Genomic DNA, 26830 nt, shown 5'->3' with positions numbered 1-26830 from the left:
GCCTAAATGGAAAATTCTGGGGGTGGGGGAACCTATCTAATTTGTTTAATAATCCTAAAATATGGTTAAAAACAAGGGAACTAAAAACAATTATCAGAGTATGTTGCCAGCTACTAAAGGAACAGCACCACACCAAATGACTCAGGCAATCACTCACTCATTAATTTTAAAAATACAAAAGGCTTAAATTGCACTAAAAACTATGTTGGGCACATGAAACAGAGAAAAGTAATATTAGGTAACTGTCTTCTAAATCAGAGTTATTCTATTTTTTAAACCCGTGATCCCAGAGTAAGAAATAAACCACATTTAATGGTAAAAGGTTAAATGCTTTTCCCCTAAATCCAGGATAAAGTCAAGATACCTGTTCTTACCACATCTATTCAGTGCTGTACTGGAGTGTGGATTGCCATATCTATAGGCAAGTAAGGTAAACAGAACAATATAAAGTTCAGAAAGACCATGCTTAGATGGTCAAACTGATTTTCAACAAAAGTGCCACATACATAATAAAGGCCACATATGACAAACCCACACCTAATAACATCATATTTAAAGGTGAAAAGCTGAAATCATTCCCTCTAAGATCAGGATGCCCACTCTCACCACTTTTATTCAACCTAGTTTTGGAAGTCCCAGCCACAGCAACCAGAGAAGAAAAGGAAATAGAAAGAATACAAATTGGAAAGGAAAAAGTAAAACTGTCACTGTTTCCAGATGACAGGATACTATACATAGAAAATCCTAAAGATGCCACCAGAAAACTACTAGAGCTCAACAATGAATTCCATAAAGTTAAAGGGCAACAAAATTAATATACAGAAATCTCTGCATTTCTATACACTAACAATGAAATATCAGAAAGAGAAATTAAGGGAACAATCCCATTTACCATTGCATTCTTCCTGGTTCAGTCTTGGGAGATTGTACACAACTCTGTTGTGGTTTAAGCCACTAAGTTTGTGGTAATTGTTACAGCAACAGTAGAAAACTAATATACTAAGGAAAGAAGAAACTGTCTAATGTAGACCATAACAGCCTCTCCATAACAAGAACAGTGAAATTGCTTTGTACACCATAGCAAAAAAATAAATACAGATGGATTATAGACTTAGGTCTGAAAGGCAAATTTTAGAATTTCCTTATAAGAGACATTATAAGGAAATAATGTCTAAGAGTTCTAAAACAAGATGTAAATATATGCTAAGAGTAAAATAAAAGCTTGATTAAATTAAGAATATCTGTTCATTAAAATATACCATAAGAAAGGCAAAAAATATAAGTCACAAATTTGGAGACTATTTACATTATATGTTAACAATAAATCATTAGTTTACAATCCTAAGTATAAAACTGTAAGGAAAAGACAAACAAAAGATAATAGATATAATCATGAAGAAGGAAGAGAATGGCCAAAGAAAAAGTGTGAATATTCAACCTTATTAACAGTTAAACAAAAATCAAATTAAGACCACAGTGAAATCCCATTTTACACACACTATGGTGGTAGAAATAAGGAGTCAGAAACCAAACACTGACCAGAATGTGGAGCCACAGAGACTCATATACACTGCTTGTAGGACTGTGAGTAAGTACAACCCTGCTGGCATCATCCTGTAAATCTGTAAATGCATTTAACCCATGCCTCAGCATACCCATTCTCAGGTATATTCTCTAGAGAAATCTTAGCATGTGTACAAGAATGTTCAAAGTCTCAAGGCTTGTAGGAACAAAAATAACTGGGGAAAAACATCAATTCAGTGGTGATGTGCCCTCACTTGGACACCACACCAACACGTGTCCACACCTCAGACACGTGCACAGGATTCCTTACGATGTGCTTCCTTTGGTGCTGGCTTCTGCCAATGACAGAAGGTTGCATGAGATTTAGAAGGTGAACATGAACTGCAGTCCATTACTCCTGGCAAATCATGGCGGTCAGACATGGCTGCTTACTGACCTCCACATGAGTCCTACTCTGTTGATACGGCAGCCCCACAGACCGCTGCACAGGCCCAGTTCCAGGTCCTGGCAGGCGTGGGGCTCAGATCTTCACGTCCCCTGGTGGCAGCCTTCCTAATGTCCCTTCCCTCGTCTTCCAAGAGCCATGTCAGTCCTGAATTACACATTATAACTATTATGTAGAGAGTGGATTCTATTTTCCCATCAGAACAATGACTGATACAAATGAATAAGTACATTGTCACATACCCATAGTGGAATATTTACAGCAGTGAACATAAATTACCCATAACTATATGAAATCTCATGAACAAATTCTAGAAATAAAACTTTGAGTGAAAAATTCAAGCTCTAGACATATGACACTGTTTTTATAAAACTCAACAAGCAATGTTCAATAATATTTTAATTATGAATATATGCATGAGTAGTACATCCAATTTTTAAATAACAGGTGTAATAATAAACACAAACTTCAAGATCTTAGTAACTCTGGGAATGGATAGTAGGGAATGTGATCAAAGGGAAACAAACAGGTCGTGTCAAAGCAATAAGTAATATTTTAGACTGTAACTTAGAGGTTCAGGAGTGTTCATTTTATTTTTTCACACTCTACTCGAAAATTATACATATACTTTGAATCCGTCGACTATTGTATAACTTTTAAATGAAATCAAATAGAGCAATCCAGTTGAGTAAAATTTGATCGAACTTCTAGTACTCTGTTACAGAACCTTCTTGTCCCTTTGCAGGTAGTAGCAAAACTTCAAATTCAAAAATACCAAAGCACTCAAAGTGATGTCTCCATTGGGATGCTTTTGACTCTGAAAGGAAGAGGTAGCATTTCAGGCAGTCTTGGCTGAAGACAGGTTATTGACAAAATATATACATAGTCCCAACTCTCAGAAGTTTGTCCTCTGCATTGATTATTGTGACACATTTTTCAACATCTCTTTCAATACAGTAGCTTTATTTTTAACCAATGTCCAATTTGAAACCAAATTGTCCTGAAGCTGTAAGAGAGACATCCCCTTTAATTCTTTCACAAACTCTACTTTTTGGAAAAGAACACAAACATCCAACAGAATGAATATGTTGTATAATCAGGGATTTAATTTCACAAACTAACAGAAAATATGTTTCTTGATTAACATTAATTATGTAACTTTTTAAAGCAATCAGTTCTTCTTTTAATGTGTTTTTATAATTTATAAATGTACAATCTACCATTTGCTTTTGGTAAAAAGTATTTTTTTTTTTAATCATAGTTGAAATTTCCTGAAGTGATTTCATCTCTTCCCTAATATCTGGGGTTTTTAGAGCCAACACTGGGGACTGGCTCAGAGGACATTTTTTAATACACAACTATTATTTGGATAAGTAAAAATGCCCCAACATCAGTGAATATGTAGAGCACAATGCTTACGAGCGTGGTTCTGAAGCCCGATTTCGTGGGTTTGTAAATTCACTAGCTGTACCAATTTGGCTATATTGCTTACATTCCTCTAAGCTTCATTTTTCTTATCTGTAAATAGAGATAATAAAAATAATAATACATGTACAATAAGAGCTCAACAAATATAGGCTATTATTACATTATTATTGTTTTGGTAGATTGTAATTGTACCTGACACCTCTAGTGAAGTTTGACTTTGGTAATCCTTAATTCTTTTATTATTTTTATATTGTTAATATTTTATTTTTTGTATTTATTATGTATTATATTGTTTTAACTATTGATCTCTATTACTTGCTACAATCAATCTTTTTTGAAGGTTCACCATGTACCAAGCACACTCTGCTGAGTCCCCCACGTGGATGAGCTCATAGCGCATGCACGTGGGGTGGCAAGAAGGGGCTGCCTACACCACAACCAGGGCGCCTCCCTCCAAACTCCCACAAAGAACACTGCCAGCCCACCTCTCTCCCTCTTCCTCGCTCAAGTGGACTTGTTTTCAGGAAAGACTGGGCACCATTTCTGTTCGAGATTTTAACACATCAGAAGTAATCGTGAAGCTGATCACATATTTTTGAACTTGTGGTTAGGTTTTGGAAATTTATTTTTACATTAGTTCTGAAAATAGCCAGTAGAAGAGTTGTGTTCTGACAAGACATTGTCATTCCTCTGCTTTCAGTCTATGTGCAGTCCCCCTTCAAACAAAGCCAAGTGACATAATCATGACAGGTGTATGGTCAGTTCGCTGACAACAGTTGGTCCTAACCTTTTTGTTAGAGCAAATCTCTTTTGTACACAGAAAATAACTCAAGAACTACACAACAGTGCCTTCAATATTTAGCCGCAATTTGGTAACTTTGGAATCTCTAGAGTCTTAAGACTCAGTAGAGTGAACACTCAATAGTGTTTTCAGTATGTAAATATCTTCAAATGGGCTTGCCTGGTGGCGCAGTGGTTAGGAATCCACCTGCCAATGCAGGGGACACGGGTTCGTGCCCCGGTCTGGGAAGATCCCACATGCCGCGCAGCGGCTAGGTCCGTGAGCCACAACTACTGAGCCTGCGCTTCTGGAGCCTGTGCTCCGCAACAAGAGAGGCTGCGATAGTGAGTGGCCCGTGCGCCGCGATGAAGAGTGACCCCCGCTTGCCACAACTGGAGAAAGCCCTCACACAGAAACGAAGACCCAACATAGCCAAAAATAAATAAATAAATTTATTTTTTTAAAAAAATCTTCAAATAATTTCAAAGTATTTTATCCACATGTGTTTTAAGAAAATTAAACTTGTGTATGTAATATTCATTTATGATTAATGTTGAAGTCATTAAACTGTTGTTTTGTAATAATTTTATATTCAAAAATTCTTTTGAGCATTTTAATCAGATTTTTATTTTTTTTTCCAAAAGCAAAAATTTAAACTGTGTCGAGTAAAATTAATAGAAAGAACATAATTTGGGGCAAAGCAAGTGTTTATCATAAAACTAGGGACACTTTAAGAAAAATATTTTAGGAACATTTTTAACAGAGTGAATCCAAGAACAGTTTTAAATCAGGTGAATATAAATTTAATAATATTGGGCATACATATTTCAAAATTTACTAATTCAACCAGGATACCCTAGAATGTCTTATCTATAGACTCCCATTTACTCTTTCCTTATTATTAATATATTTCCTCATGATTAATAATATCTGACCAATACTTGGATGAAATAAACCTGTTCACAAGTGGCATTTTTCTAGTCACCTGTTTATAAACTAATTCCAGCAACTCCATTCCTTCTCAACTAGGAGAGGTGTTGCACCTCATCTAGTTTTCCCCTTTGTGGGCACCATGCCTACACCTGCTTTGTTACAAAGGGCAGTGCTGGCCATCTGGCCACTTGTGAAGAGTCTCCTGATGCCAACCCTGCTCCTTCTTCTTCTTTCATAGGACACAGCTGGACTTGAATGCCCTCACCTCCTGATCCTCAAATTCCTCTTGTCCTCATCTGTTCATACCTCAACACTATTTTTATCTCCATCCTAATCCTGATTTGGGGATGAATCCCCTTCTTAACTGGTAAGACTTCACAGAGCTGCTGTTCTGCGCTTTGGGAACTCAGCATTAAATCAGTGTTTAGTAGTCCATCCTTGTGCTTACTGCTGTTAAAAAAAAGTAAAGCAATTGGGGGCAGACTGCACAAAGAGAGATAACAGTTGCAGATCAAAAAATAGCCTTCTTGTATAAATAGACAGGAAGAGACAACATTTCAGGTACTCACCACAGCAATCATCAAAGAACATTGGTAATCAAGGGAATAGAGATTTATTCAATCACAAAAATATCAAACTATGTCTGTAGAATTAAATAACACCATTTGGAATTTACAGAGGACTCTATCAAAGAAAACTACTTTCAATTTAACAAAATAGACAATGATGAGTATTCAAGAATACAGGGAAGAAAAATAAGAATGTTTTATAGAAGTGGTGAGAGTGGGCATCCTTGTCTTGTTCCAGATTTTAGCGGAAAGGCTTTCAACTTTTCACCATTGAGTATTATATTGGCAGTGGGTTTGTCATAAATAGCTTTTACTATTTTGAGATATGTTCCCTCTATCCCCACTTTGGTAAGAGTTTTTGGCATGAATGGATGTTGAATTCTGTCAAATGTTTTTCTGCATCTATTGAGATTATCATGTGGTTTTTGACTTTTCTTTTGTTAATGTGGTGTATCACATTGATTGATCTGCATATGTTGAACTGTCCTTGTGAACTTGGGATGAATAACACGTGGTCATGGTGTATGACTTTTTTTGTGTGTTGTTGGATTTGGTTTGCTAATATTTTGTTGAGAATTTTTCCATCTATAGTCATCAAAGATATTGGCCTGTAATTTTCTTTTTTGGTGGTGTCTTTGTCTGGTTTTGGTATCAGGGTGATGGTGGCTTCATAGAATGTCCTTGGGAGTGCTCCCTCCTATTCAACTTTCTGGAAGAGTTTGAGAAGGATCAGTAGAAGTTCTTCTTTGTATGTTTGGTAGAATTCATCTGTGAAGCTGTCTGGTCTTGGACTTTTGTTTGTAGGGATTTTTAAAATTACAGATTCTATTTCAGTTCTAGTGATTGTTCTGTTCAAATTATCTATTTCTTCTTGATTCAATTTTGTTGGGCTGTATGTTTCTGGCAACTTGTCCATTTCTTCTAGGTTGTCAAATTTGTTGGCATATAATTGTTCATAGTATTCCCTTATTTTTTTGTAATTCTGTGTTATCAGTTGTTATGTCTCCTTTTTCGTTTCTTATTTTGTTTGTGTTCTCTCTCTTTTCTTCTTGATGAGCCTGGCCAGAGGCTTGTCAATCATATTTATCAGACAAGAAGAACAAATAAAAGGTATCCAAATTGGAAGGGAAGAGGTAAAATTGTCATTATATGAAATGGTATGATACTATATATAGAAAACCCTAAAGACTCCACACAAAAACTACTAGAACTGATAAACGAATTCAGCAAGGTAGCAGGATACAAGGTTAACATACAGAAATCATTTGCGTTGATTTACACTAACAATGAAATATCAGAAAGGGAATGTAAAAAACAATACATTTTAAAATTGCAACACAAAAAATAAAATAGTCAGGAATAAACCTCCCCAAGGAAGTGAAAGACTTATACACTGAGAACTAAAAAACATTAATAAAGGAAACTGAAGATGATTCAAAGAAATGAAAATATATGACATGCTCTTGGATTAGAAGAATTAATATTGTTAAAATGACCATACTACCCAAAGCTATCTACAGATTTAATATGAGCCCTATCAAATTACCCATGATCTTTTTCACAGAACTAGAACAAATAATACTAAAGTTCATATGGAACTATAAAAGACCCAGAATTGCTAAGGCAATCCTGTAGAAAAAGAACAAAGCAGGAGGCATAGCTATTACAGACTTCAGACAATACTACAAAGCTACAGTAATCAAAACAGTGTGGTACTGGCACAGAAACAGACATACAGATCAATGGAACAGAATAGAGAGCCCAGAAATAAACCCGCACACTTACAGTTAATTAATATTTGACAAAGGAGGCAAGAATATACAATGGGAAAAAGTCTCTTCAGCAAGTGGTGTTGGGAAAGTTGGACAGCTGCATGTAAATCAATGAAATTAGAACATGCCCTCTCACCATACACAAAAATAAACTCAAAATGGCTTAAAGACTTAAACATAAGACATGGCACCATAAAACTCTTAGAAGAGAACATAGGCATAACATTCTCTGACATAAATAGTACAAATGGTTTCTTAGGTCAGTCTCCCAAGGCAATAGAAATAAAACCAAAAATAAACAAATGGGACCTAATCAACTTACAAGCTTCTGCACAGCAAAAGAAACCATAAACAAAGTGAAAAGACAACCTAAAGAATGGGAGAAAATATTTGCAAATGATGCAACTGACAAAGGCTTAATTTCCAAAATATACAAACAGCTCATACGAGTAGACAACAAAAAAACAAACAACCCAATAAAAAAATGGGCAGAAGACCTAAAGAGACATTTCTCCAAAGAAGAAATACAGACGTCCAATAGGCACACGAAAAGATGCTCAACATCATTAATTGTTAGAGAAATGCAAATGAAAACTACAATGAGGTACCACCTAACACCATTCAGAATGGCCATCATTAAAAAGTCTACAAACAGCAAATGCTGGAGAGGGTGTGGAGAAAAGGTGACCCTCCTACACTGTTGGTGGGAATGTAAGTTGGTACAGCCACTGTGGAAAACAGTATGGATGTTCCTCAGAAGACTAAAAATAGAATTACCATATGATCCAGCAATCCCACTCCTGTGCATATCCAGACAAAACTATAATTCAAAATGATACATGCACCCCTATGTTCATAGCAGCACTATTCACAATAGCCAAGACATTTGGAAACAAACTAAATGTACATCAACAGATGAATGGCTAAAGAAGATGGGGTACATATGTAAAATGGAATACTACTCAGCCATAAAAAAGAAGGAAATAATGCTATTTGCAGCAACATGGATGCAACTAGAGATTATCATACTAAGTGGAGTAAGTCAGAAAGAGAAAGATAAATACCATATGATATCACTTATATGTGGAATCTAAAATATGACACAAATGAACCTATTTATGAAACAGAAACAGAATCAGCAGCAAAGAGAATAGACTGGTGGTTGCCAAGGGGGAGAGGGTGGGAGAGGTAGGAGTGGGAGTTTGGGATTAGCAAATGCAAACTGGTATTATAGAATGGATAAACAGTAAGGTCCTACTGTATAGCACAGGGAACTATATTCAAAATCCTGTGATAAACCATAACAGAAAAGAATATGAAAGAGAATATATACACGTATACATTCTTTTTCATATTCAATTACTCTTGCTTGTCATAAGATCAAACAATCCTATTTCAGAAGGAAGTACTTGAATTTGAAGGAAGCATACACAGCTGGAGAAAAGGAATCCATCTATATCAACTATAAACATGTAGGTCCTTTAATATGTGTTGGTGGGGTTTACCTTGTGCTTAATCAGTATTTGTCTCAAGTTTCAAAATAACATGATGTATGTTAAAGTCACACCATAGTTTACATAATGGTTTGGGTTTCATAGAAATGGCAAAAAAACTTGAGAACATGCTGATAAAAATTGAACATGAATTTTTTAAATGTAAACACATACAATTAATGTCCCATTAGTTCTGCTATAAATAATCCTTCAATATGTTTGAGCACTTGTATGTGCAAATCATAGTCTCCTTTCATAGACAACTAAAGTGCATTTGGTCATGTTTTAAATGTTTTTCATCCTGTGTGGAGTGTCTGGAAATGTCTCCTGAGCCCATCTTTCCCATATTTATACAACTCTAAGGGCACCTTCCCCAAGCTCAAGGTATTTTTATTTGAAAAGATTCATTTAAAACTCTATTATTTAGTGAAAAGTATCAACATTAATAGCCCTAATCATAATCACTACTACGATTCAAACCCAAACTCTAATTTGTTCAGCGTGTACAACTGCCAATAAAACCTGTTTCTAGAGCATCACACAGATGAGACTGCCATAGAGTCATGATGACTAAATGTTTTCTCAGCACAGTGACACGTAGGTACATAATTCTTCTTTCATCCAAATCTTTGCACATTTAATTACTTAACAGATACTTCTTTGGCCTTTTAAATAGTCACAGAAATAACAGCTTAATACTTGCTATATTCTTATATTTCAGAATTTAAAAAATCTTTAAATAAACCACAGTGGCGCCATTGTATAGAATCCTGAAAGTGTCACATATGTCTCTTACAAACTGCATTTACATGTCCAAAGTAGTGATGTTTGTTCTTTACAGGTCTTCTTCTTCTCCACACAATGTCATGAAGTCAGTATATGAGCTTATGATTGATGAGAACATAATCATTCAAGAAGACTTTATTGAACATCTACTATGTGCCAGGCACGAGGAATGGAGAAGGGCATAAAACAAAGTTCCTTGACCCTATGAAGCCTACATTCCATTCTAATTATACATTTATTTTCAACTTAAATATAGTTAAATAGCCAACTGTTTTTCAGTTTCTGGGCTGGTATCTAGTTTTTTCAAGGTTTAGGCTGCCTAAAAATCACCTATTGTATTGCTTAGTATTTTACTGTATACAACATAATTCCAACCATCCTAAAAGGATATGCCTTAATTCCTAAGGTTAGATATTAATTCAGTAGTAGAGTGAAGAAAAATGTTAATTTTTTTTCATTTACTCATTAAATACCATCACTTTGATCAACATTAGTTAAAGGATTGGGTGCTGTGAGCAGACTCCTCAGGGTGTACCCTAAAAGGAGTCCCCCTAAAACTGAGTTCCCTTACCGAGTTTGTGATTAATCTCCATCCAAAACTTTATTTCCTTGCTTGTCCCCTCTGACCTCAGTCCTGTGCTCAATGACCACTAATCATCCAGCATCAGGTGACTAAAATTGCTGTTGTATCATCACATTTCATCATTAATGTACAAACTCGGGTTGCTTCTCCAGGGCAAGATGAGCTCACAGACCCCCAGACCATGGACCACCTGGCCAGAGAATCATATATCAGAGACATCCTGACTCTTGAAACTGAGATTAAGTTATTAAGAAATGAAACAGATGGGACTTCGCTGGTGGCACAGTGGTTAAGAATCCGCCTGCCAACGCAGGGTACACCGGTTCAAGCCCTCGCCGGGAAGATCCCACCTGCCTCGGAGCAGCTAAGCCAGTGTGTCACAACCCCTGAGCCTGTGCTCTAGAGCCTGTGAACCACAACTACTGGGCCCGAGTACCACAACTACTGAAGCCCACGCACCTAGAGCCCATGCTCCACAACAAAGAGAAGCTACCACAATGAGAAGCCTGTGCAACACAAAGAAGAGTATGCCCCACTCGCCACAACTAGAGAAAGCCCACACAGAGCAACAAAAACTCAACTCAGCCATAAATAAATAAATAAAAATAAATAAATAAATAAATAAATAAATAAATAAATAAATAAATAAATAAAATGAAACAGAAAGGTCACAAGATGATGAGTAATCCCAGCTTCTTTGTTCTTCCCCTTTAAACACCATACAGACATGATTGTTACCTTCAGTTTGACTCAGTTACCTTCAGAATTGTCCTAATTGACCAAATTGATGTCTGGCAGCTCAATACATAGTAGGTACTCTATTAAATAAATTGAAGGAAGAAATGAATTGTTGAGTGAATAAGTGATAATCTAGCAAGAGAAATAATACGTCACAAAGCAATGTAAGATTGGGGCACAAATGGAATACATGAGGAAGGCACAATATCAATAGGTATAGTGTCTCCTCTGATTAAAAATAATAATAAAATGTTTGTTTCTCTAAGTATCAATACTTTTACAACATAAGGGATAAAGCATTTGACCATACATACATAATTATGTCTAACATAATTACAATGGCATTTTTTGTTGTTTTCAGCAAAATGACTCAGTAAATGCTGGAAGAATATTTACATGATGCCTCCTTTGTAAAATTACTTAAAGTAGTCTACAGCAGTTTTGCAATTCACTCTGACCACATAATGCCTTGGCATATTTTATGAACATAAAGCAGCCTAAATGTGAATTCCAAGTGACTGAAGTTTAGAAATTTCTGACCATGCTTTTGAATCCAATGACAACAATAAAATAATATACAAGTAATGAACAATGTTATAAAAAATGTTATTTTGAGGAGTATGTGTGTGGTTTCTTTTATCAAGTTTCTTAACATATTTATCAGAGGTTCACAGGTTTATCAGAGATTTAGAGCTTATTTATATTATTAAACATGTAAAGTGGTTTTGATTACTTAAATTATCAAGTTTTAAAACCTACAAATATGATTTCATCCCTATGTAGGTGAAAATTTTTTAACAATTTTCTCCAAAACAAAGATTAAAACTGATGATTATTTGACTTTTAAAAGTAAAGTATCTTAATTTATAATTTACTCTTTATCAGAGGAAACAAAAAAAGGATCATTTCTTATGATTTAACATTTCTTAAAATGTTATAATTTATACCATAAGAGATTTAACATTTCTTAAAAAGTTATCATTTATACCATAGAAGTCATGACAGGAATTGAAAGGAAAGTTTACTAAATTCATGAAAGTGTGCATGAGATGTAATAATTATTCTATACCTAAGATCTAATATTTTGAAGAAAATTATACCACGGAAAATATATTTAATGTACTTTAGTTTCTACTTCCATGGTATTAAAAGGTTTTAAAGTGCTTTGATGCAAAATGGCAAATGACATACTTTAGAAGCAGTCAATATTTTTTGCATTTGCTACTAAAGGGGAACATTTTTGTATGTCATTGTTGAGAGACTAGCTCATGGAGAAAAAGCCAGCTATATTTTTTAACCAATTTCTTCTCAAAATCTTTATCATCATATCTCACTTCCCCATAGGCAAACTGCATTCTCAAGTGACTTGCAAGAGGATGATAATCCATGTGGCAAAATCTGTAGTAAAATTCTGCCCAGCACATCTGAACATAATTGCTTTAAATCATGAACTAATAAGCACAAGCAGTGATTCACTACAATCCAGAACAGTCTGTCCACTGTGAAGAAAGTAGATCTTGGGTTTTCCTGTGTAAGGATATATGTTTCACTATACTTTTATTTAGTATGCTATGTTTTTTCTCTCTTGTTTTAAATAGAAGGTGGATATTTTAATAAATTTGATATACTATTATTTACAGATTAACCCATTAACCATTCATGTAGAATATGACCATTAAAAAAAGGATGGCTTTACTCTTCAATAAGTGGTGCTGGGAAAACTGGACAACTACATGTAAAAGAATGAACTTAGAACATTCTCTAACACCATATACAAAAATAAATTCAAAATGAGTTAAAGACCTAAGTATAAGACCAGAAACCATAAAACTCCTAGAGGAAAGCATAGGCAGAACACTCTTTGACATAAATTATAGCAATATGTTTTTGGATCCATCTCCTAAAACAAATGAAATACAAGCAAAAATAAACAAATGAGATCTCATTAAACTTAAAAGCTTTTGCACAGCAAAGGAAATGATAAACAAAACGAAGAGACAACCTACTGAACGGGAGAAAATATTTGCAAATGATATGACCAATAAGGGGTTAAATATCCAGCATAGATAAACAGCTCATACAACTCAACATCAAAAAAACAAACAACCCAATTAAAAATGGACAGAAGAACTGAATAGATATTTTTCCAAAGAGGAAATGCAGATGGCCAACAGGCACATGAGAAGATGCTTAACATCACTAATCATCAGGGCAATGCAAATCAAAACTGCAATGAGATATCACCTCACATCTGTCAGAATGACCATCATCTAAAAGAATACAAATAACAAATGTTGGTGAAAATATGGAGAAAAGGGAACCCCTGTACACTGCTGGTGGGAATGTAAATGGTGCAGCCACTTCAGAAAACAGTATGGAGTTTTCTCAAAAAACCTAAAAATAGAAGCACCATATGACTCAGCAATTCCACTCCTTGGTATATATCAAAAAACAAAAAACAAAAAACTGAAACACTAATTTGAAAGGATACATGCACCCCAATGTTCATAGTAGGATAATTTACAACAGCCAAGATATGGAAGCAACCTAAGTGCCCATCAACAGATGAATGGATAAAGAAGATGTGCCATATATATATATATATATATATATATATATATATATATGTGTGTGTGTGTGTGTGTGTGTGTGTGTGTGTGTGTGTATGCAATGGAATACTACTCAGCCATAAAAAAGAATGACATTTTGCCACTTGCAGCAACATGGATGGACTTGGAGGATGTTATGCTAAGTGAAGTAAGTCAGAGAAAGACAAATATTGTATGACTTGACTTATATGTGGAATCTAAAAAAGACAACAAACTAGTGAATGTAACAAAAAAGAAGCAGACTCACAGATATAGAGAATGAACCAGTGGTTACCAGTGGGAGAGGGAAGGCAGGAGGGGAAATATAGGGGTAGGGGATTAAGAGGTGCAAACGACTATGTATAAAATAAGCTACAAGGATATATTGTACAACACAGGGAATACAGCCAATATTTTGTAACAACTATAAATGGAATATAACCTTTAAAAATTGTGCATCACTGTATTGTATACCTGTAACATAAAATATTGAACATCAATTATATTTCAATAAAAAAATGGAAAAAAATAAATAATATAAATAAATAAGGATAAAAATTCTTAAATTGATAAGACTAAAATGCATATAATTTTACATTTTTCCTTAATTACTTTGTGTGATTATATTTTCTTATATTGGTTTATTACTAGCTTGTAAAGGTTTCCCACTTGAATATGCAAATGTTAAAGTGCCAAAGTTGAATGCTGAATAGAAAAAAGGAACATGCAAAAAAGGATGGCTTTATTTAAATCAATAATCACCAGAATAAGAGTTAGAAATCTTGTAGGCATGCTAAATGCTTTATATTAATTATCTTATTTAATTTTTAGGCCAAACCTCTGAGGAAGTGTTATTTTACAGACAGTGCTGGCATGGAGTTGTTAAGTAATGAACCCAGGCTCTGGTGGAATAATATCAAAGAACATTTCAAGGACATTTATTCTATTGGCATGAGGGTTCAAGAAAATATGGTCTTTGTAATTATGGGCATTAATTTAGAGATAGCATATAGATTTTATAGATGCATAACTGAGCCAAAAGTTCTGTAATGTAGCATCCAAGATATTGTTTCTTTCAATCAAGTATGGAATAAATCTTAAGCAGTGACTTGATGGTTATACTTTGTTGCAATAACCTGTACTGAGATGCTGTCCATTACCTATTGTTCTGGATGTTCTGCACGTGTCCATTCAGATCCCCTGACTCTCCTTTTCTATCCTGTGCTGTGCCCCCAAGCTTCTCTGTGGAGCCAGGTGTCTCCATGCTCCTTCCCTTTGGCATCTGGTTAGATTTGCTCAATAAGATACAACTCAAGTAACTGCAGGGTAGGACAGAGAAATTGGAGTGCTTACTTTCCTGGTTTCCTCCTTGCTGCGCATTGGTTTGGCAGTGACTCTGTTCCTCTGTTATTGGACACAGCTCCTGTCTGGTGGCTCCTCTGTAGCTGAATGTCTCTTTCCTTAGCCCTTTAGTCTTTGGAGTAGCAAGGCTCCTCACTGTTACTATCCCTGGACATCTCACCATTCCTTGTTAGCTTCCCTTAACACGGACCACACTTTGTAAACATCCCCTTCAATAATCTCCTGTCAACCATCACCTTTGAGTGTGCACCTTTGAGTGTGCTTCTTTTGAGAATCTGACCAAATGTAAAGTTGATGTATTTTTCAAACCTATGCCTAAACAAGGCTTTCAGTTAATAGACGACTACGTCACATTTATCCAGAGATGTGCTAAGGAATAAAGCAAAATAATTGAAAAAGGAATGTAAAAATAGAGTTCCCTAGGGCAAAAGAAGAACTTAAATGAGATCATATCCAGTTGGAGAGGTTTGGAAAAGATTCTAGAAAAACGTAAGGCTTCATGCTTGAAGAGCAGGGAGGATTAAAATGTTTTCCTAATATTGTACAATGAGCAAAAATATTTTTCTTGTATATTGAAATTGTATCTAAACAGTAAATTTTAAAATTTTGAAAAACATAAGCTGTCAAAGAGAGAAATTCGAGGGAACAAAAATTTACTGAAGCTTCTTAAATGGAACTATGTAAAACTAGAACTGAGTGAGAAAGAATGAAATTGGAAATGAAATTAGAGATCAAGGAAAGGAAAGACTTTACAAAATCAGCTAAATGTATTAAATGGTAAAGTGTTTCAACAAGTTATTCAAGCTGGAACATATTTTTATATAAATATCGTCATTACTAATAATGCAAGACCATACAATCAAAGTGTTCCTTTGTTTTTTCATTTATCTCTTCTTATTTGTAGCTACTATCAGGGTGTTTATTGCTAAGATTTTAGATGTTTATAAATTTTCATATACTTTTTAGGAGGAAATGAAGAAAAATAAATTTTACATTATATATTTAAAGTTACTTATAATTTCTCCTTTTTTATGTAGAATCAGATATAAGTATCTAGTATAAGCAAAATGTCAAGAATAAATAGAAACTGCTATTGCCATTGTTGGAAATAAATAACTCAAGAAATTAAATTTCAATATTTCCATAAATCACAAACACCAGAGGGTATTCATCTAATAATTTAGAATGAAACAAAATAGTTCTATGACCAATGCGAATTAATCATTTACCATTAAAACAGCTACTAAAGGAGGTGACTGAATCAAAGTCAGACTCATCCCTTAAGCGGAAGATAATGGAATTCCAGGACTGGAGCTGGATTGCTGCCTGTCAATCTGACTTCTTCTCTAAGAAAAGTTACTAAATAAATCATGAAAGATTGTTAAAATCAATCTTCAGACAAAGAAAAGGGAAAAAATATCCCTAGTTTATTGAGGAAGTTAATATAATGTGTGTGTGTGTGTTAATAACCCAATTTACTGCATATAGAAGAAACACTGCTAGGGATATTTTGCATTTTTAATTATAAGAAGCGTGTCTGTCCTGGTCTGGGTTAGAAAAAAAAAAAAAAAGAAAGATAAAGGATAAACATTAACAATTTCTGGTGAATACACTTCTCCCTCTTTACTCTATGTTGGAAACTCCTTTGGGGGGACGATTTCATATTATGTCATTACCACATCTACCTTTGCACATTTGAATTATACAGGGGTAAGCACTTGACCTAATCCATGCCAGTCATGGCTCTTTCTTGGGATTTTTTTTTAGGCTGAAGTTGGGTAGGAGATCCTCTAGTGAGAGTTCTAAATATGAAACTCAGAGCTAAGAGTAGCCAAGGTAGAAGAACAGTGAACCCTCATGCTGCTTGAGTCCTGCCTACTAGTTGTTCCTGAGGCCCAGCTTGATCCTTCCATGTCCTAAAATTTGAATGTTCAATCCTTCCCTCAAGTAGGCAAGACATCCTCAGAATCTTCCTATTAAATCTCCTTATGATGAAGCTAGTCCAAGTTGAATTTCTGTCACTTGAAATCAAAAGAAGCCAGAAAAAAATGTAGATTCCCAGTGGTAAACTATTTATTATACAGAGGCTTATATTTTATAGGCTTGAAATGGTCTGTCACCAAAGTGCTTCACACATTAGTTGTTTGCCAAATTTAACATTGCCCTATTGGAGACTATTAGGAAGATAAAAATGGATATCATCAAGAAAGATGTAGAAATAATAATGTAATCATGGACCAAATTCCATGCTAAATAGAACTCATTCTTATTTGTCATATGTTAGAGAAGGATATAAAGCAAATATTTTGCTATTCCTTTCTTGTACTTCCCCAGGTAGTACAGATTTCTGTGTGACTATATGGTCCCATACGGTGCAAATCTAAAGAGACTGGACAATGGGAGTTGCAAAGGCTTCCTATCTACTTCTGGTATCTATTTAAATAATGCTTGGCTGAAAGAGTGGGGAGGATGATTTGTGAAAAAGAGGAGGAAAATGAAGCAGATGATTTGAGGTCTGCTCACCCTCATGGACTGGCTTTTAGCTTTTGAAGAACAAGAGACCACATACAAAAAACAGAGAGATTTTTGGAGAATCAACATTACCCAACGATGCTGGAGAGTTCTGGTGATAAAGCTCCACCAGATGTGGTGACAGACATTTTCCCACATCTGGATGGAATAAAGCAGAGCTCCATGATGGAGTCAGTAAAGAAAAAAGTCACGACACCTTGCCGCATGCACCCAGGAGAGAACCCTGTGGTGAGTAACATTTTCCCGGAGAAACAACAGAGAGACAGGAGAATTTTCAGATCTGAACTCAGAGCCCAATTCTGGAAATATGAAAGATGTTTATACGAGTGTCTCCAACACATGATTAAAATGGCAAGAAATAGAAGGGGTAGTATTCACTTAAAGGTTTCTCTGGAATCAACATAATTATTCTGGGCTAATAACAAAGACTGAAAAAGTGCATGAAATTATTCATGTTGCATCATTAATGACAAATGTGTTTTCTATAAATAGTATTAATGAAGTATTATGTGGATTTATCATGATTTCTCATATTTCTCAAAATATCCTTCAGCTGAGAAAAGCACTCCTATTAAATGGCTCATTAAATTTATTTCATCCATCACAGAAACATGATTTTTATGACAAATTAAACTACAACTATTTTCCCTTTTCATTCAAGAAAGATAACTGATTCAGTGAGTTCTGAATTCTTTTATCACGTGTAAAGTAACACTAGTGCTTATAAAAATCACTACAGCAAAACATTTAAGTACATACACATGAAGCTCAAACAACTAACAATAAAATGGGGTCATAAAATGATCTGCATATTATGAAGTTTCTAGAAATTTAAAATTTAGGTATTACTCTTTTCTTTAGGATTCTGAAGTACTCTCCAGTACCTAGCCATCCTGTATTAAAGACCTATTAGGTGTGATATAGTAAAAATATTATGGTGCTTAAGAAATAGTCATGTTATTTATTTGAGACACAAAAGGTCATGAGGCTTGTTAGGGAAAACTGTGTTAGCCAGATATGATGAAGCTCTGAAATAAGGCAATGAAGAATGTGGATAGGAAAAAATGGCACATATTCAGTGGATGAACAAGAGAGAACATAAAAGACACAAGAAAGAAGGCTGAGGATCATCACAGTGCTGTGGGATAGGGGTAAAAGTGGAAGAGAAGTGGTATCAAAGGGAATTGAAAAGGAATGGGAAGGAGGGGAAGAGTTATGCTACGTAAACAAAAAGAGCTTCAAAAAGGGGGAAAGTTAATGGAAATACATGCTACAGAAAATCCCAGTTCCTTTACATTTAATACACAATTAAAATTACTGAATCTATAGAAGTAAACAAACTTATGGTTACCAAAGGGGAAAGGAAGGATTGAAGGGGTAAATTAGGAGTATGGAATATGGGATTAACAAGCATAAAATAGATAAGTAACAAGGATTTACTATATAGCACAGGGAAATATATTCAATATCTTGTAATAACCTATAATGGAAATAATCTGAAAAAATATATAAATATATATAACTGAATCATTTTGTTGTACACCTGAAACTAACAATACTGTAAATGAACTACACTTTGACTTTTTTAAAAAATAAAGGATTTAATATAATAAGTGAAATAAAATCTCATATTAAACACAATCAAAGTGCTGTGAAGCCCACTGAATCTAGCTCTTAGGAAACTAAGGTAGATACTGAGGAATGAACTTTCAGTAGAATAATGAGAGGTAAAGGCCTTGAGTATGGCAATGAGTTGGATATAAATAGAAAATGAGGGGTAGAGTTAGAGTTAGGGTTACCCTAAGGCTGCATGGTCATGGAATGGTATTACATATTGAAAATGCATGCAAGGGGAACATTGAAAAGGAGGGTTGTGAAGGAAAAAAGAATATATTTTAATAAAGTTTGGGTCAGAAATAAGGAAAAGAAATAAAATCTGATGGTGTCTATTTTCTTTGGGAATTAGTGAAAAATGTGATCCATTAATAGTTGAAAGGAGTGGTTACAGGGCTTTTGAAGACACATGATGATTTAGAATTTGCTATGGATAATTTGAAAAGATGCTAAATGGAGATAAATAGAAGAATTATCAACACACATTAAAAACTCAACCCTTGATGTTTGAAAGAGTTTGGAAATTATGTCTCTAATGGTACCTGTCAACCACATTTGCCAATTTTCAGTGATGCTTGATAGATATAGATATAAATATAGACAGATACATAGATAAAGAAGCATGAACATTAGCTTAAAATACAAATGGAACTTTGATAGGGATTGTTCAGAAAAAAAGGGTAAGAAACTAGAGAACAACAGCACTACTGCATATTTCAAAGTGATGGATTAATCCCAGGATTCTGACTACATAGAAAGGGAGTTTGAGAAATAAAAAATAGAAAGGAGTGGAGAGACTTGAAGATTTGATCTAGCTGAAGAAAATATTTAATGAAGTGAAACAACGGGAGATGTAAAGTTATAGAGAATGTGTAGGAGAAAATTGAGAAATTTGGGTTTTAGATATAAGAGATAAAGCAGAGAATTTTGAGGAGGTGGAGGCAGTGGTGGTGGCCTAGTGTTGAAATCTCCTTTGATGCTCTGCTAAATACACACTGGACAACTAGATGCAAATCTTAAAACACTAGGAAACACAGCAAAACTAGGTAACATAAATTCTCCAAGAACCACAGCACATAAATGGCTGTGACCTGTCTGGGGTCAGCATCTATTCAGGATGAGGAAGAGAGGAGCAACCCTGAAAACAGGAGAACCCCCAAATAGTCAAATGGTCAAAATACAGGTGGAAAACATGGCAGGCCAATTTGAGATCGAGTCGAAAATGAGCTTTTCGCAGTCCAATAGCAGGTGGGTATAGGGCATCCACTGTAAGTTCTGAGGAGTATTTGTAGCCCCTATAACCTCTCAAAATTGACCAGTCAGGGATTCCTTTCAGGGGAGAGTATCACACCGAGGAAAAATTACCAAGAATGGAATCAGCATTAGAACAGAAAAGTGACAGTACAAACCAAAAAAGAAAAGTTAAAAGATAGAGAAGGAATGAAAGCTAGGAAATCACAAAAGCAATATATCATATTGTTTTACTGGGTAAAAAAAAACAGAATAGGGACTGTGAATTTAGAAAACATGCATGAACCATGTCTCTCTCTAAAAGATGAGAAAAATATGAATTCACATATAAATGAGCAACAGAAAAGGACCAGAGTCAAATCTCATGCAGTTATTATGACTCAAAAAGAGAATACAGATCCATATAAGGTTCCTACAAATGATAAAAGCATGCCAAAAACATGTGGCCACAAAACATATCAAAATTGTATTTTACTATTTCAAATAACCTAAAAGACCTTAATAAAATCATATTAGAGTTGACAATAAATCAGAATTAGGAAAATTCAAAAATAAGAAAAGAATAGAGAAAGAATTAGAAATAAAAGAGAAAAATTTTATATTTGTACTAATCTTGAAAGAACAAAAAGATGAATTAACACAATAGATAATGCCTTAAGAAAAATAAAAGGTAAAGATGAAACACTTAAAATAGATCACAAAGAATTGAAAAATGAGATAAAATAAAACAACAGAAAGTGGTAAATATTGAAGATACATAAAGATTCAAATGGAATGATAAGGCTCCCTGAAGAACAAAACCAAAGCAATAGAATGGAGTAAATATTAAAAATTGTAATTCTAGAAAATTTTTCTAAGATAAAAGCAAATAAAGTTACTACATATTAGAAGTGCATGCCATGTACCTGAGAATATCAACCCAAAACAATCAATATTAAAATGTCTTAATAAAATTACAGAACTTTAAAAAAAGTCCTTTGGCCATCTAGTCAAGAGCAATGTATAAGGGAAGGACAATGAGATTATCATGAGGCTTTTCAACAGCAACACTTTATACCAGAAGACAATATAGTAACATATTTAAGATACTTAAAAAAATGAGCCAAGGATTTAATATCTAGCAAAATTTTCAAGCATAAAGGCCATTATCACAGGTTATCAAAATGTGAGAACTTAACATGTAAGCACTTCCTGACAAACCCATGGTGAAGTAATTTTGGATAACCAAAATGAAGAATGAGTCATTGATAAGAATTGGTAGTGAGTATTAAATAGATAGTTACATGTAGAACTTGGTTCTCCACAAGAGTTAAGAGAGCAGAAAGTAAACTGTGTAATGGCTGTATCCTCTGACGATGTAGGTATAGTACAACTATTTCAAAATATGTTGGGATCAGGAAAGAGCATATGATTTCTTTTTATTTATTTGTTACTATTTGCAATAATCAAACTGGCAGGTAGTATTAGAATTGTTATCCTAAGACTATTGGATATGTCATTTGGGATAAAGCAAGTAAGTCCGTCTGGGGATGTATTAGTCTTGCATTGCTACATAACAAACTACCACAGAAGTATAGAGGCTTAAAACAAAGCCTCTATTATCTCAGTTTCTGTGGACAGAAGTCCAGGCATGACAACTGGATCCTCTGTTTAGTGGCTCATAAGACTACAATTATTTGGCCACAGCTGGGCTCTAATCTTGAAGGCTTGACTAGGGAAGGAGCCTCTTACACAGTCCCGTGGTCAGCAGCAGCAGTCAATTCTTTGCAGCTATAAAACTGGTAATTTTTTTTTTTGCTGTCAGCCAGAGGCACCCCCTGCTTCTAGAGGACACCTCAGTTCCTAGAATCCACCCAGGGTTCCTTGCCTCCTGGCTTCCTCAACATGGTCACTTATTTAATCAAGCCTGTAAGAGAGTCTCTAAAGCAAGCCTGCTAAGAAGACTGCATCTTACGTTACAAGACGCAATCGCAGAAGTGAAGCCCCACCACCTTTGCTGTGTATATTGATTACAAACAAGTCTCACAGTCAAGGCAAAGAGGATGCACAGCAGAAGGCAGGGTCACTGGGAGTCATGTTAAAATCTGTCCACCATACGGGATGCTCCTGAAGAATCAAGCTTTGTGTGTGGATATTATCTTGATGTAACATAGAAGTTAAGCAAAGATCCCACAGTCCTGGCTTGAGTTGAGGGTATCAGTGGAAATTCATGAGATGTTCACACCAGGTAGTCTGTGCTCTGTCCAGTGTTCAGTGTTTGTCTATTAAAAAGTCCCAGAAATGATAACCAACATATGGGTATTCCCGACACCAAGAATGTTGTGTTGTACACCATCTTCCACTAAAATAAATCAGAGCTTATTGGACAAATAGCATGTTTTGGGGTGGAAAATCAACAAGATGGGTAGAGAACACTGTAATTCTTGTAATAGTAGATAATGGGGAAGTTAACAACAGCTACTAAGGTGATGTCCAAAGAACTCAGAAAGCAACTTATAAACCAAACAAAACTCTCCCTGGCCTAAAATGGAATAATCTGAGCTTCAGTGGGGTGAAAACTGTAATGTACTGAAACCCTTCAAGTATATTTTAATCCAAGAGTCCATAAAGATATTTTAAAATAAATGAATTTGCCGACTTTGACAAATGATAGGGAATCAATTCCTTATCTTGAAAACTGTTATAAAAATGAAAGAATGAAGCACTTATTCTGTAAAATTGTGGATAAGTAGAATCATTTATTTATAATATAATTCCAGTTAATAATAAAAAGCATTGATAGATTTAACAAATTACCTATTTGCATCCCCCAGTGAATTAATAGATTCAGGCATTGGGTACCAACAACTGCTGACATCACAAAAACAAGGAGCCATACCACCACACTGCACAGCAGGTACTGACCTGCCGAAGGGCTTACACCTGAGTCTGGTAAAATTCCTACATCTAACCATCAATGAGCAAAAGTAAGGAAGTCAGAGGAATGTGTAGACTGTACCAGAAGCATGTAAGCAACAAAACTCAGCTGTGAGAAACTACAGATGGAATAGTCCTTCACACATTAAATTATAAGAAAAAGACAGGGAGAAAACCTTGCCCATTAATTTGAGTGATAAAACTATAAAGAATTATAAGAAAGTAATAAGTATAAAATAAAGAAAAATTACTACAAAATTCAGAATAGTGGTTAATTTGGTGGAAGGTAGGCGATTTTGATTGGAATGTGATACGTGAACAGATTCTAGCAAAATTCTATTTCTCAAGCTGAGTGGTAAGTACAAGATTTCAGTAACAATAATTCACTGAGCAATATATTTGTTTTGTGTAGTTTTCCGTATCTACATTTTATTTAACTCTTTACAGTGATTATGTTTGTGAATGTGTATATATGAGTTCAATAAAAAAGATGGGGAGCAGTTCCAGGTTTAGCCATGAGTTCTGGGGTAGAGTAAACAGGAGTGATCAAGGAACCTGGCAGCCTCCTGTTGGCTGAAGTGCCATGTGGATGGACACGGCTCCCAGAATAGTGGAAGCCTGTGGTGGCCAGGACAGAACTCCTCTAGGGGGAAACATGGGAGACGTCTAGCGTTAGGAGGTGATGGTATAAGAGGTGAAGAAGTGACAGTCAATCAAAGACAACAACAAAAACAACAGCAAAACAAGAACAACCAGAAAATCCTTTTTTGAATAATTTCAGATTTGAGCGGATATCAAGAGGAACTATTTAAAGAAATATCTCCTTAACTATACTCAAGAAATTAATCCTTGAAAAAGTTAGAGATTTAAAATTTTTTTAAAATGAAGTATAGTTGATTTACAATGTTGTATTAGTTTCTGGGGTACAGCAAAGTGATTCAATTATATACATATATACATGTTCTTTTTCATAATCCCTTCCATCATGGCCCACTACAGGATATTGAATATAGTTCCCTGTGCTATACAGTAAGACCTTGTTGTTTATCTACTTTTCTACTTTATTTTTTATTTTATATTGGCTTATAGTTGATTTACAATGTTGTGTTAGTTGCAGGTGTACAGCAAAGTGATTCAGTTATATGTATACATATATCCATTCTTTTTCAGATTCTTTTCCCATATAGGCATTACAGAATATTGAGTATAGTTCCCTGTGCTATACAGTAGCTCCTTGTCAATTATCTATTTTATATATAGTAGTGTGTATATGTTAATTCCAAACTTCAAATTTATCCCTCCCACCCCATGTTTCCCCTTTGGTAACCATAAGTTTCTTTTTGAAGTCTATGAGACTGTTTCTGTTTTGTAAATAACTTAATTTGTATCATTTTTTTAGATTCCACATATAAGTGATATTATATAATATTTGTCTTTCTCTGACTTACTTCACTTAGTATGTTAATCTCTAGATGCATCCATCTTGCTGCAAATGGCATTATTTCATTCTTTTTATGGCTGAATAATATTCCATTGTATAAATATACCACATCTTTATCCATTCATCTGTCAATGGACACTTAGGTTGCTTCCATGTCTTGGCTATTGTGAATAGTGCTGCAATGAACATTGGGGTGCATGTAACTTTTCACATTATGGTTTTCTCCAGGTATATGCCCAGGAGTGGGATTGCAGGATCATATGGTAGCTCTATATTTAGTTTTTTAAGGAACCTCCATACTTTTCTCCATAGTGTTTGTATCAATTTACATTCCCACTAACAGTGTAGGAGGGTTCTGAGAAGGTTAGGGATTTTTAATGAGATCATATACTTCTCATAGTTGCTAATTCTAAGGCCTCAAGTGTGGTTGGTTCTAAAGATAGTTATTGTTCATTTATCTCAAGAAAGCAAAAGAAGTTTACAATCATTATCAACTAATAGATATTAGTCAACAACTCTGTGCTTGGCAGTGTGAGCGCATTACATTGGCAGATAATTCGATGGCAAAGCACACCTCCTTTTGGTGCATAAATTGTATAATGAGCAAGACTGTGTCTGCCAGTGAACCCCATGGATGCAGGAAAGCTACTGCTCAACATTTACTGAGTGCCAGTCCGGCCCTGCATGATGCTCCAAAGAGACCTGAATATGTTTTTGTGCCAGAGAGAAGAGAGGCACCAGTTTTATTAACCAAGAGTCTGATTTGAAAAGAAATAGAAGTTACTAAAATAGAATGCACATTACAAATGTTAACCTGCATTTAAATGGACATTTTCTCCAAGGAACTCAAAGTTCTAGGTTACTGACTTCAATTTTATTTCAAACTCACATAAATGAAGGGGAAAACATCAGGTACATGATTTTAGTAAGTGTCACAAAGAATGCTGACCAATGAGCACTTTAAGTATCACTCAGTAGGGTTAGAATGGCAGGTTCTCCTATGAGAAATAAAGTTACCACAGGCATAATATCATTCCCATAACCTACAGGTGACACAGTAATTGAGGATGGCAGACATGTCACTCCCTTCACTGCAACCCAGCTGCTGCACTGCCGGGGGGAAAGTAGCTGCAGAAACATGTGGGTACCTGTTTGGGTGCGTGGAGAGCCCAGCACCATCTAAAAGGACAGGCACGACCTTAGCCCTGATCTCATTGACCAGTGCAGTTAATTTTACTATTGGGGTGGGGACCTTATAAGTGTGTTTGTAAAACCTTGGAGCTAGAATTGAACTCAGCGGTCACTGAGTTCATACACATACATGCTAATCATGTAATTGTATCATAACACTCTACACTTTTTAGTTAGGTTGTATAACATACATAAAGAATTATAATTTTTCTAATAATTTTAGCATGAAACATCAATAATTATTTAATCACCTTGCTGCTACTCAAAAGAGAAATAAAAGTAATAGAATTTGAAAGTGTAATTCCCTCGGCATTTAATAGAAAGTTATCAAATTAATTTACTTAGATAAGTCACTCATTCCATGGTAATAGAAGTTGTTGACATTTTTCATTTTCTTTCCAGCATACTATGTCTTTCTAAAATTACTTAATAGCCCATATGATTGCAATTCATGGTTGCAAGTCAGCTGTCAGAATTACCAATTAATAATTGATACTAATTTTTCATCAGAAAAAGTACCAAGATTTACACATCATCTCAGAGTACAGAGGTGAAAATTACACATGCTGGAGCCAGATGACCTGGGTCCAATTCTAACTCTGCTTCTTTAGTCCTTGAACAAATCACTTATGCCCCCAACACACACACACACACACACACACACACACACACACACACAGCCATTTCTTCACCCAGAGCTCAAGGTTAATAATAACACTGTGATTTGTTATGAGGATTAGATGTAAAAAATTAAGAACAGTGCTTTCCAATGCACACTGCATATTAATTATAATTGTTATCTAGGTTCTGGATTAATGAAATCTCAGTAAATCAAGAAGCCCCTAGGTATGTGCAGGGGTAAGTTGTGTAGAGAGCCCACTGC

At 35.0% G+C, this 26830-nt stretch overlaps 1 protein-coding gene across 1 annotated transcript in view; it reads right to left on the bottom strand.

Moving 5' to 3' along the window:
* The window catches only part of KHDRBS2 (KH RNA binding domain containing, signal transduction associated 2), a 721197-nt gene that overhangs the window by 502169 nt on the left and 192198 nt on the right, over positions 1-26830 (bottom strand). The window lies entirely within an intron of this gene.

The sequence above is a fragment of the Balaenoptera musculus genome, chromosome 11, assembly GCF_009873245.2.
Source record: "Balaenoptera musculus isolate JJ_BM4_2016_0621 chromosome 11, mBalMus1.pri.v3, whole genome shotgun sequence".
In the NCBI taxonomy this organism is placed as follows: domain Eukaryota; kingdom Metazoa; phylum Chordata; class Mammalia; order Artiodactyla; family Balaenopteridae; genus Balaenoptera; species Balaenoptera musculus.
The sequence above is the reverse complement of the archived record's forward strand: the minus strand, read 5'-3'. Positions and strand labels throughout refer to the sequence as shown.